Here is an 11,350-nt window from a genome sequence, read left to right as displayed (position 1 = left end):
TTACAATTTTCATGTATTTTAATTAAGTACATAATATATTTACAGCTATTTGTAGTGTACTTAGCATGAAAGAAAAGTGTTTCAAATACTTTGTCATGTAATCCTTGAGAAATCTTTTTAAAATGCATAGCTTTGTGTTTATTTAGGAAACAGTAGACATTTCTTAATTGCCATTGTCAAATCTGTTAATTTTTTTCATTTTAATTTTTTCAGTTTTTGACAAATAAAATTTTCACAAGTATAGCATTCATTTGAAATCATTGATTGGTGAATTGTTAATTTCTTTAAAAAAAAGTTATGTATAACTAACAATAGTTTATTTATTTTGCCTAATTTCACAGTTACCCTTTTGATTTACTACTGTAAGGATAGTAACTATAATACTATTTATAGAACTGAATGACTACCATATTCATATACCTCAATTTTTACATGGTACTACAGTAAAGGCACTGAAGAGTAAAAAACATGGTACAAAACATTGTACAAAACATGGAATTACCATAGAACCAAGTCAAGAGACATTTCTGCTTACTTTCATTAAGTGCATTAAGTGAAACAGATTAAATATAAATATAAATATAATAGATGAATAAACCTTCTCTATCTTTTGATTTGAAAAAGTTTGTTGTATTGCAAAACATACTGTACCTTTCAGAACTGCAAACTTTGCTTACTTTAACTTAGCTCAAAAAACATTACATCTACTTTTTAGAGAAGTCATCGAATTTGTTTCCAGCGGATTCATTTATAACACTACCAACTCATTACAGGGTCTCTGCCAAACAGTGACAGCTGTCATGAAACTCTGACAAAACATCTAAATGTCTTAAAGTACAGCCTAGATACAAGCACACCTTGCTGCATTTACAGATCTTGCACTTTTTAAACTTCTGGAAACTTTCTGAAAGCACTGAAAAGAAGAAATCACTCCCATACTAGCCTATTCAAAAACTAGAAATATTTATTTACATAATATCTATGCTACATTAAGAGCCAAAAATGAAAAGGCCTTGGCTAAGCTGCTTATATGCTTTATTGGCTAGCTTGATTAGACAGGAATTAATTTTTACCAAGACGGCAGGTCTCTGCAGAGCGTCTTAGTGGTTTTCCCTTTTAAAACTGTCGAGGATCTCCAGACAGCAATTTAGCGCTTTAGCTCTTATAGCCCCGCTGTCTGAGATATAACTGGAGTCAGTCGCTGGAGACACCAACATTAAAGCCCAGCTCTTCCAGAGAGTCTCATTGGCTGCCGGTGTACCAGCATGCAGATGAGGCCAGATGGCAGGAGGCCCCTGCTGAGGCCCTGTCAGGTGAGCACCAGAATTCTCAATGAGGGCGGAGAGAGGGGACGAAACTGAGGGGGAGACAGGTACCGCTGCTGCCCAGCTCAACCAACCTGACAGTTCCAAGAAAAAAGAAAAAGCCTGCTGCCAGAAAGGATGTGGGGCCCTTGGACGATGCAATGTGTCTCCCTCTATTTCGCCTCTCGGCAGAACTAACAGGGCATGACTGGAGAAGGTGTGTGTCAGAGACCTCCCCACAGCCCTGTGAGCCGGGAATCCAGCTCTGATGAGTAAAGCTCACCGAGGTGCCTCGTCAGTTCACTTCACCTGCTTTCAAGCAAATGCAGCTAATGATAAAGCAACAGATATTTTATAAGGGTCACTGATTACATAGAAAATTTCCTTTGCTTTTCTTCTCCAATAAGACAAAGTAAAATCACCATAGGATTTTCAAGTGTGCTGTGGTGTCCTGACAAAGATAAAATGCTTAAAGGAACATTTTTTGAAAATAGGCTATTTTTCAAACTAAACTAGAGTCAAACAGCTGATTGCAGGGTCTGTCGGTAGCACTTTTAACTGCAGCTTAGCATAGATCATTGAATTTGATTAGACCCTTAGCATAGCATGAGAGTACAGTTACTAGTTAAATGGTCCTAGAAAATCTCAACTTTTCATTTTCCGTTGGCCTTAGCACACTATGCATTAGAAAAGTCAAGTTTTAAGTATGAAAAATATTGAAACTCGTTGGTCATTTTCAGTTACTTTAGCTAAATTTAAATAAACTAATTTTGTTGACTAACTTTTCACTAAATTATTTTATTTAAATGTAACTAAAAATTGTTTACCTATTAGTAGCAATTTTTAGCATTGAAATACTTTGAAATGTATAGCTTTTGGATGTAAAATTAGGAATTATCATCAACAACAAAAAAGTTATTTTATTATAAAAGTATTAAAAATTATTACAATTTTTTGTTACAGTTTATATTATTTATGTTTATTGGATTATTTTGAAGGCTTCTGTGTTATCCATTTAGGTCAATTTGTTACACCCTGATGGTGTTTTGTCTGTTTATTCAAGTACAGTATTGCCCATGGTTTATGGGTAGACCACTCACCATTAACTGTGATTTATGATGCTTGTGGTATGATTTTCTTTTGTACCACAAGTATTATTATAGTGGATATCAGTACATCAAAATTTTGGTACTTCACATGCCTTAATGTATTAACATTATATCCCTTAAGTTGTCAGGTATGCATGCTATCCTGCAGTACATGCAACACTGTCATCAATGTCTACTGTGAATTATTGGCAACCACAGTTACCAGCTTTTTACAGTAAAATTAGTAGGATATTTTTCACAGTACTGCATTAAAGTTGTCAGTCCAACTGTTGGCGTTTTTTTAAAGATTTGTAAATTCAGAGCCATTATTGTCATCAAATGGAATTACAAAAATAATTGCTTTTTCCAAATGGCTTTCCCAAACACATCACATTATTGGGGAAACATTATCTGCATAAACCAAATGTCCAAACATTCCAAACATGAATGACTAATTCTTTTGTGGAACAAGTGGCATTTTTAGATTTACTTGCATAATGGATACATTTTTGTAGAAGTGAAATTACTTAATGGATCCGAATATGTAAGTAACTCCAACGTAATCCGCTCCGAATGTATTTTTACCTTTGAACATGGAGTCTAGGGCACTGGATCTTTATCTCTTGCTACTGATTTTGTCAGGGAATTTTCATTATCCAGGATTATTTAGACAGAGGTGACTGGCCTTTCATCCACCACCCCTGCAATTAATCGAAAAGATTTCAAAAGGCAGCGAGGCAGATCCCTTGATATAGCCATCCACTCTGTCTTAGCCAGCTAAGAAACTCTGCAACAGAGACAATGATTTAGTGGCTGTTCTTAAAGGAAAGGTCATAGCTTTCTGTATCACTGCAGTGGACCCCCCTGTAAATACCTCACAGCTTCAGCTCACACCGACCAAACTACCATGACTCACAGAGGTGCCTCATATTTCATTTTTCCCAAGCAAACAGGCTTGAGGGTGTGTGTGTGTTTGTGTGTGTATTTACACCTTTCTTCACAACTCAGCTCATAAATTATAACTATTTGACAACGGGTACAGATATTTATAATGATCAGAATAATGTGCATTGTGAAAAGTCATTATTTTTGTTTATCATTTGTCAACAATACAAAAATATAAAATATAAAAGTGTAATTCAACTGTAAATCAATTATCAGAACATTTTAAACCTTGCATATGTCTTAAAGCACACCAAAGTAGAACACCAATGTATCAAATAACAATTACACCGACAACAATAACTAAATCATAAAAATATATACTTTATATACTGAGTGAGTATCTTTAATATTCGTCTAATTCTGTGGTCCAAAGTTTCCTGTCACAATAGATCAGTAGACATATAGGGCACATTCTTGTCTACAATATGACTGATGACAGCTATGACTCTTAAAAGCAAATGAAAACTGCCTACAGGATATTTTGTATAGTTACTGATATTCATATTTCAGGCCCTTTGAGATCTCTTGTAGGTAAAGACATCTCTGACATCAGAGGTGTGTGAAGTCCACTATTCAGACCTCTTATACATTTTTAAGTACCCAAGAGAATTTCTATCTCCGTGTAAGTTTGAATCGATTAGCGCTTTCTGGAGTTCCTACAAAGTAGACTGGCACATGCTGGGTTTTTCGTGAACACTGGTACCATGGGAACAGAAAAAGGCTCTGAGGAGCACAGAAAATCGTATTGTCCTGTTTGAGTGACAAGTGATGTGGTACCCTGTCAAGTACTACTGTTTGTATTTCATTCACGCTAAGGATGTGGGAACATAATGGATCCATACAACTGGCAGGTATAAAAAAGCAATGTATTAAATTATAGCCTTGTTCGTGGTCTTTTAAAATGTGCAGCTGGTTTAGATGTGGAACTGCTACTGAGAAATCCAAAATCATAATACATTTTACAGATATTTTGTATTAATTTCATGTTATCATGAAGGTCTTAGATATAATGTTTTACGTAAAAGCAATCCTCGCGATGCAAGAGCATTTAAACTAACGATCAATAGAAACATGCATTCTCATGAAATGGCCATGCTTGAAACAGTCAGAAGAATGTAAAAGTGCCTTGAAAATCTAACTGTTTATTCCAACTGCCAAATAAGTAGTGCTACGTCAGTGCTGCAGCCCAGTATGCTTAAATAAAATAAAAATAAAGTATGCAAAAATTGTGTGCAACATATGCTTACATTTATCTCGCTTGCTTATTTGGAACGTTTATACCAATGTTCGCATTGATGGATTTCGATATATTATGCAATAATGCTCGCATCCACCCGCCTGCGGTGAGCTGATAGCCCCTCAACAAGGGCTGTCCGAAGATTACAAAACCGGCTTTAAAATATGCCTGAATGCTGTATGAACTCAACATTATCTGAGGCCTCATTGCATGCTCTACTTCACAGACTCTGAAAGCTCCCAGTCAATCAATGTTCTTCCTCTAAACAGCCTTCAAAGGACAGCTTTCAGAGGGACATTTAAAGTTTTCATAGAAGGACAAATATGTAGGACAGAGGTTAAACATGTCAGTCCATTAGGCTCACTGCAAATATCATACAAATTTCATACTTCTAAAAACACTCTAATGGCGTCTAATCCAAAATATGTTTCAGAAATGATGTCTCATAAGGGCTGATCCTGAAACTGTCTGCGTTTAAATAGGTTTTTATGTTGTTCTAAAGAAGGAATAAACCTAAAATGTGTTTTCACTAAGCCACAAACATCTCAACATCTTTACCTGTTAAGTTAAATGTTTTTTAAAGAAACGCCACTATTTATTCATCAACGGGGGACTTGCTCAGAGCCGACTCAAATAAAATGCAATTTAAGCATAAAAACTGCAATGTGCTTGAACAGATCGATCAACTGAAAAAACAGTCAACATAAAACTGTTGTTTTATGAATTCTGCTCAATGGGAATTGCTCACAAACAGTGTACATGATGAGAAAGCCCTGAAACTGACAGCAATGTAACAACTAGCCGCTTACATCTCTTTTATTTTCTTACCACTTCAGTTTTCACTATCACAGAGCACAAAATAACTCTGTCCAGAGAGCACACAATGAGATTATGAATCTTATGGGAAAAATGTGCCAGCATGTGCTCTGCCACACAATGAAACTCAAATAGTCTCCACCAACACATTGTCCAAGCCAATACAAAGTCTTATTTAGCAAACACAACACACAAAATGGCTTAATTCGTGCAAATCATAACATTAATCTTTGATGGCACAATTAATGCAGTGTCATAAAGTGCATAGATTATTGTTTAACAATATCTAATAATGGTCAATGTGGTGTGAATTAGTGTGAGATTGGAAAGTGGATAACCCACAAATCTCTCATGGCAAATTTCTCATAATGTCCAGTTTCATTAACATTATGCTGAGCCAGGATCTATCTAATATGACTGCAAACCCAATGGTCATTTTTTACCTTAAGTGTAAGGAAAAGTCAAAAGATTTTCATGAACTGAAACCTAAATTCATCTGATACTGCTTTCAGCTTTCTGACATCCGTCTAAAATAACCTATTATGAACAGCAGTGCTTAGTTGCAGAAAAAAGTATATATATATATATATATATATATATATATATATATATATATATATATATATATATAGATAGATAGATAGATAGATAGATATAGAGTTGTAAGTATATTATCATTAATGGTTTTCCTGATTTAAGGGATTCGTTGCATCCAAACAGCTCACCACATTAGGTTTGAACATAATCATCACAAGTAAAAATAAATAAATAGCAAAGCATCTATTTAAAAACTCACAACAGGGACCGATGATCCAATCAGCAGTGTCCTGCCCTTTAAGATCCCTATCAGACAGGCAGATTCTCAGAAATCCAGACAGGCCGGCTGAAATATCAGTGTTCTCACCTCTCTGATTGTTGGAAATCATTAGTATCTTCTCACAGAGCTCACAAGTGAAAAGAGGCACCCATGTGCAGATTTCAAATGACCACTATATGTGATTACGCTTGCAGGGTATATAGCAGATATATAGACAGAAAATCAAAAGTATCACAGCAATCCAAAGCTGGAAAGGTCAAAACCGTGAGGGTGCTATATATCCCACCTCTCCTACAATCAGACACCAAGTAGTGTTCTAGGAATACTCTCAAATTCCAGTGTGATTTTAATCATATTTTAAAATGAACTCAATTTTGAGTGAGCTTGGCGCTTTTATATACATCTCTACATGCAATTATTCCTTCAAGTTCGCATTTATCTTTCGTTTAATTAAACAGCTGTCTACAATGCTAAGTGAGGCTCAAGATACACATGGGAAGGTCTCAAAGATATTTTCCAAAGGTGGTTTTCCAAGCCAATGGTTGAATTTTTGTTAGATCCGTAATAATGTATTTCATTTTAGTGATTAATATAGCACATCAGTGAAATTATGATTTTAATCTGACCATGTTTTTAAACCCCTGAACCCCCCCACCCCCACGATAACTGCTCCTAAAGGTGTTTATACCATTTCCAATGCAGACTATTTGGGTGCTTTTGGTTTCCACAACACAACAATTATCTTGAAACAGGCATTGCCATAGCAACAGTGACAGTTTTGGAGCGATACTGTGAGAGGAGGTTTGTTTTCAGAGGGTTGGGACGAGGTTGAGGGTCGCTGACATGGACACAGGTCTTATATGGTAAATGTCATGGGCAGTAGCTGCACTAATAAGGGTTAGATATAGAATGGACCCTTCAAGCTTTTCCAGGAAGGGTATTGATTTTGCTGTGTGCAGCTGATGGGCAAGTTGTGGATCAGCAGCAGGAGACAATGGCAGGCTGAAGCTCTAATGAGAGCAGGGCGTACACAGGAAGTGATGACATAGAATGACGGCTGGCAGAGTGCGTAGGATACCATATCTGATGCATGTCTGCTCTGCTCTTTTAATAGAGGGTTGAATAATGATTTCTGCGAAGACGGTTGTAATTAAGACGAGATAAGAAGAATAGGGGGAGGGAACACAGGATGCTTCCGATAGCTGTTGCTTGCGATCAATGTCTTGCAGAGATGCCTGTTCCATATCACTGGGTTGGCAGCGTTTGAGCATCTAAATGCAAGGCTTTTAGAGTTTATTAGGATCATCTAACCAAGCCACAAGGCTTCATCATAGGCGAAAGTAAAAATAAAGAAAGAAATATATATATAGTGATTTTTTTTAAATGTCTAGCTAGCTTAATTTTTCATTTATAAATATGTGTGTGTGTGTGTGTGTGTGTGTGTGTGTGTGTGTGTGTGTGTGTGTGTATGTGCGTGTGTTTGTAAAAGAAAAAACTGCCAAAAATACAAGAACACAATACAATTTTTACTAAAACTAATAAACAAAATGGATTCAAAATATTAATTAAAAATAGCATCTCAAGGATTCTATACTGGCTCTGAAATATATAAAATATCACTCTTTGCCGATGATATTCTCTTATTCTTAACCAACCTAACAGATTCTCTAAAACATCTGCAGCAACTATTACATATGATAGTTAACTATAATAACCTTTATTATTACACACATATATATTTGTGTGTTTGTGTGTGTGTGTGTGTGTGTGTGTGTGTGTGTGCATGTGTGTGTGTGTGTGAACTCGTTATATGGGTATTAAATTTAAAATACTAAAATAACATCCACTATTAAACCAAACTGTGACTGCATAAATATGATTCTCAGGTCTCTTTTTGCCTCCTCTTTGCATATGTATCCCTGGAGAAATAGACAGACACACAGGATCAATTTTTGAAAAGTGTTTGTCAAACTGCTGTCACAACATATTTGCTTGTGAATATTTGCTTTATCATCAGTCTCTGAGACTGGCACTCTATTCTTGCCCTGTGACTTTTGAATGTCAGAATATTATGATGTATGTGTCTGCTGTGCACAGGCATTGATCGGGCACAGTTAAACCAGAGCTATAGATCAAGCTTCAGCTTGTCCAGTGGCGAGTAATTGCTCTATATTGCCAATCTCCGATCAATAACTATCTAACATATATGAGCTGAAACCCTCTTACTATGCACATTTTCATTTGCAGGGTCTAGTCACACTATATTGGTGCCATCATGTGGTTTACTATTATTCAAAACTGATGGTTAAGAAAAACTTTTAAAGACAGTCTCTTTAAAAATACATCATTTCAGAACAATGAAGCTGCAGCAAAATGGGTTTTCCAAAGTGCCAAGGAATAGATCCATTTGGGCTATGAAAAGTGAAAGAGGAGAAGCACAGAGAGCTCAATTTTTGGAAAATGTCAGGCTATCAAGAAATGATGAAACATAAAATGTTCATTCAAAGCTGCCACTTAAGAACTGTTCACACCAAGGACGATAACTATAAAGATTTAATAATCGTTCTAAAAACTGATGTCATTGGAATTACTTTCAGAAGATTTTTTCCAGCTTGATGAACGATAAAAAGATTGACAGCTAATCAGAATCCACCTGATTTTAAAAAAACTGCGCACACTCATAATGTACCAAATTTTGTCATTGAAGGTGTGGACTAAATAGTTATTTTTATAGTTAGCTGCCTGGTTTGAACAAGCGCTAGACCTGATATATCAATGATGAATTGTTGTTGCCAATTATTCACAGTATATTTTAAACTTGCAATGAATTATAGTATTAATTTAATCAGTTTCCAGTGTAGTAATGTGCATTTTTTTTATTTTTGGATGAACTATTTCTTTAAGGTTGAAAAATATTGTCTGCAATGTCCGTTAGCAGCTCAGCATGGTTTACATTCAAAAATGTCTTTGACACAAAAAGAAAAAGACAATGTAATCTACTCTGAAATGTTAAAACATTGCGACGTTGTAAACTCAATGTAATGTAGATTATTAGCATACATGTCAAGAAGTAGGGGGTAGAGAAGTCCTGCTGAGACATTAAAACAGCAGCAGCATGAACGCTTTATCTCTGGAGTAAAGCAAATGAGTTTTGTCCAGGTAAAGATTGTATTCGCTTCATTCATCCATTCATTCATTTCATATTAACAATATCTTCAAAGTAGGTTAAAATTTCAGAAGAATCCATTTCATTTCTTGGGGTCTACAAAACTACAAAAATCAACCTTTAAACGTTTAAAACAGGAGAAGAATAAACACATTTAACTCTCAACAAGATTAAGATGAATTCATATAAAGCAGTTTGTAGAACTCTGATAAATTTTTATGTGCAATGAATCTAATTTATGAATCCATGGAGAGGCAGATGCCTCTTAAGGCTGCATTGCCTGGGATATCAGGTAAGCCGCTGCTCCTAGTTAGAATAATGAAATGAAAGTTATGGCAAGAGAGGTCAAGGCAATTTTATATAGATAACTAAATATTCATCAGTTTGACCTTAAAACTATGCATGCAATGATTAATTGCATCCTGATGTGATCAGAATTTAAATACAGTTTCAAAACCATGAACTCACTGAGCTGGAGACATCCAAAATTAGTAATTTGTGCTTAATGCATGAAATATGCAGTGTGTGGTACAGCTTTGAGTCGACTCAGGTCATTCTGTTCCTGATAGCACTGTTTTTCTAACAGGATGTCCTTCCAGAGAGGTTGTGTGATTTTGATACATAAGTCTATAACCAAATTAGAGATTATAGCTGAAAACTGTAGCCTTCTGCATTTGTTCCCATGATCCCTAAAATGTATTGATACATTGGTAAAAGTGACTTTGCTGACGACACAAAAAAAAAAAACAGAGGATATTTGTATTTTTTTGGTGACCTTGTTACCTGGTTTGGGTGTTGCTGGTCAAAATGACCAGCCTGCAAAAAATTGCTTTTGAAACTGAGTTATTACAGGCCTTACTAATCTTAGTTTTTGTACCTATCTAAAACTGTGGTGCATTAGATCAATGAAGCCAGCAACCAATCAGTTCTAAAAGGAAATACAAAACAAAATAATTATATTCAGTCATAATACTGCATAATTAGATTTACATGAAAAAAGTCTGGTCATTTTTGATAAGAAAATGTGGATATTTTTTTAGCACATCACAGTTTACTTTTATTTAGTGTCTATTTTGCTTTACACAATATATTTTTCCAAAGCAGCTTTACACAGTAATCAAAGCAGCTTTACAGAGAAAAACTAAAGCAGCTTTACAGTGAAAATGCAAAAAATAGAGCAGTTTTACACAGAACTTACAGACAATCTAAGTACTCATATGCATTCACCTTAGAATGAATACATAGAATATTGAGGATATGAGGTTGAGTATGATGAAAGAATAATAATTTTCGTGAATGTCCCTTTTTAATTATTCTACTCAACTTCTCTGTTCCAAAACCAGTATTATATGAACATTTGAGTCTGACCCAGTTTTACGGCCCTGTGTGGTGTGTAAGATCGGTGTGGGTTGTGTCTAGTCCTCATTAATCACTTCTTGGTTCTCTTAGGCTTTGTGTCATCATCACACACTCACCTGCTCCATCCATCCACATTTCAATACGCCTATCGCTTGCATACAAATTTCTGCACGGTAAAATAATTAATATTGCTCAGTACGGATCTGTGCACATTGAGAGATATTACATGGAGATAGCAGAATTGTGATTATAAATTGTAGTTGAGTAATTGAGTATAAATTGGGAGAAAATATGCTTTTAACCTTAACTCCTGAGCCAATCCAAGATGTAGATTTTTTCATCAGAGTTATGGTTTAATCAGGTGTTTGAATCATTTTGACGGCAACCATTCACTGTTACAAATGTCTTCATATCTGTTTTGATGAAAGAACTTTACCTACATCTTTGATGGCCTGAGGCTGAGTACTGAGTTTCAGCAATGTTCATTTTTGAGTGAATTATTCCTTTAAGAGAAACACTGTGCATTTATTTTGTTATTCCAAACATTGTTAGCAAACAGTACATAACTCAAATACACAACATTTCCAAAATGAACGCTGGAAATTACATTCATACATC

Source organism: Puntigrus tetrazona, chromosome 18 (genome assembly GCF_018831695.1).
Source record: "Puntigrus tetrazona isolate hp1 chromosome 18, ASM1883169v1, whole genome shotgun sequence".
NCBI lineage: Eukaryota > Metazoa > Chordata > Actinopteri > Cypriniformes > Cyprinidae > Puntigrus > Puntigrus tetrazona.
Note: the sequence above shows the minus strand (reverse complement) of the source record.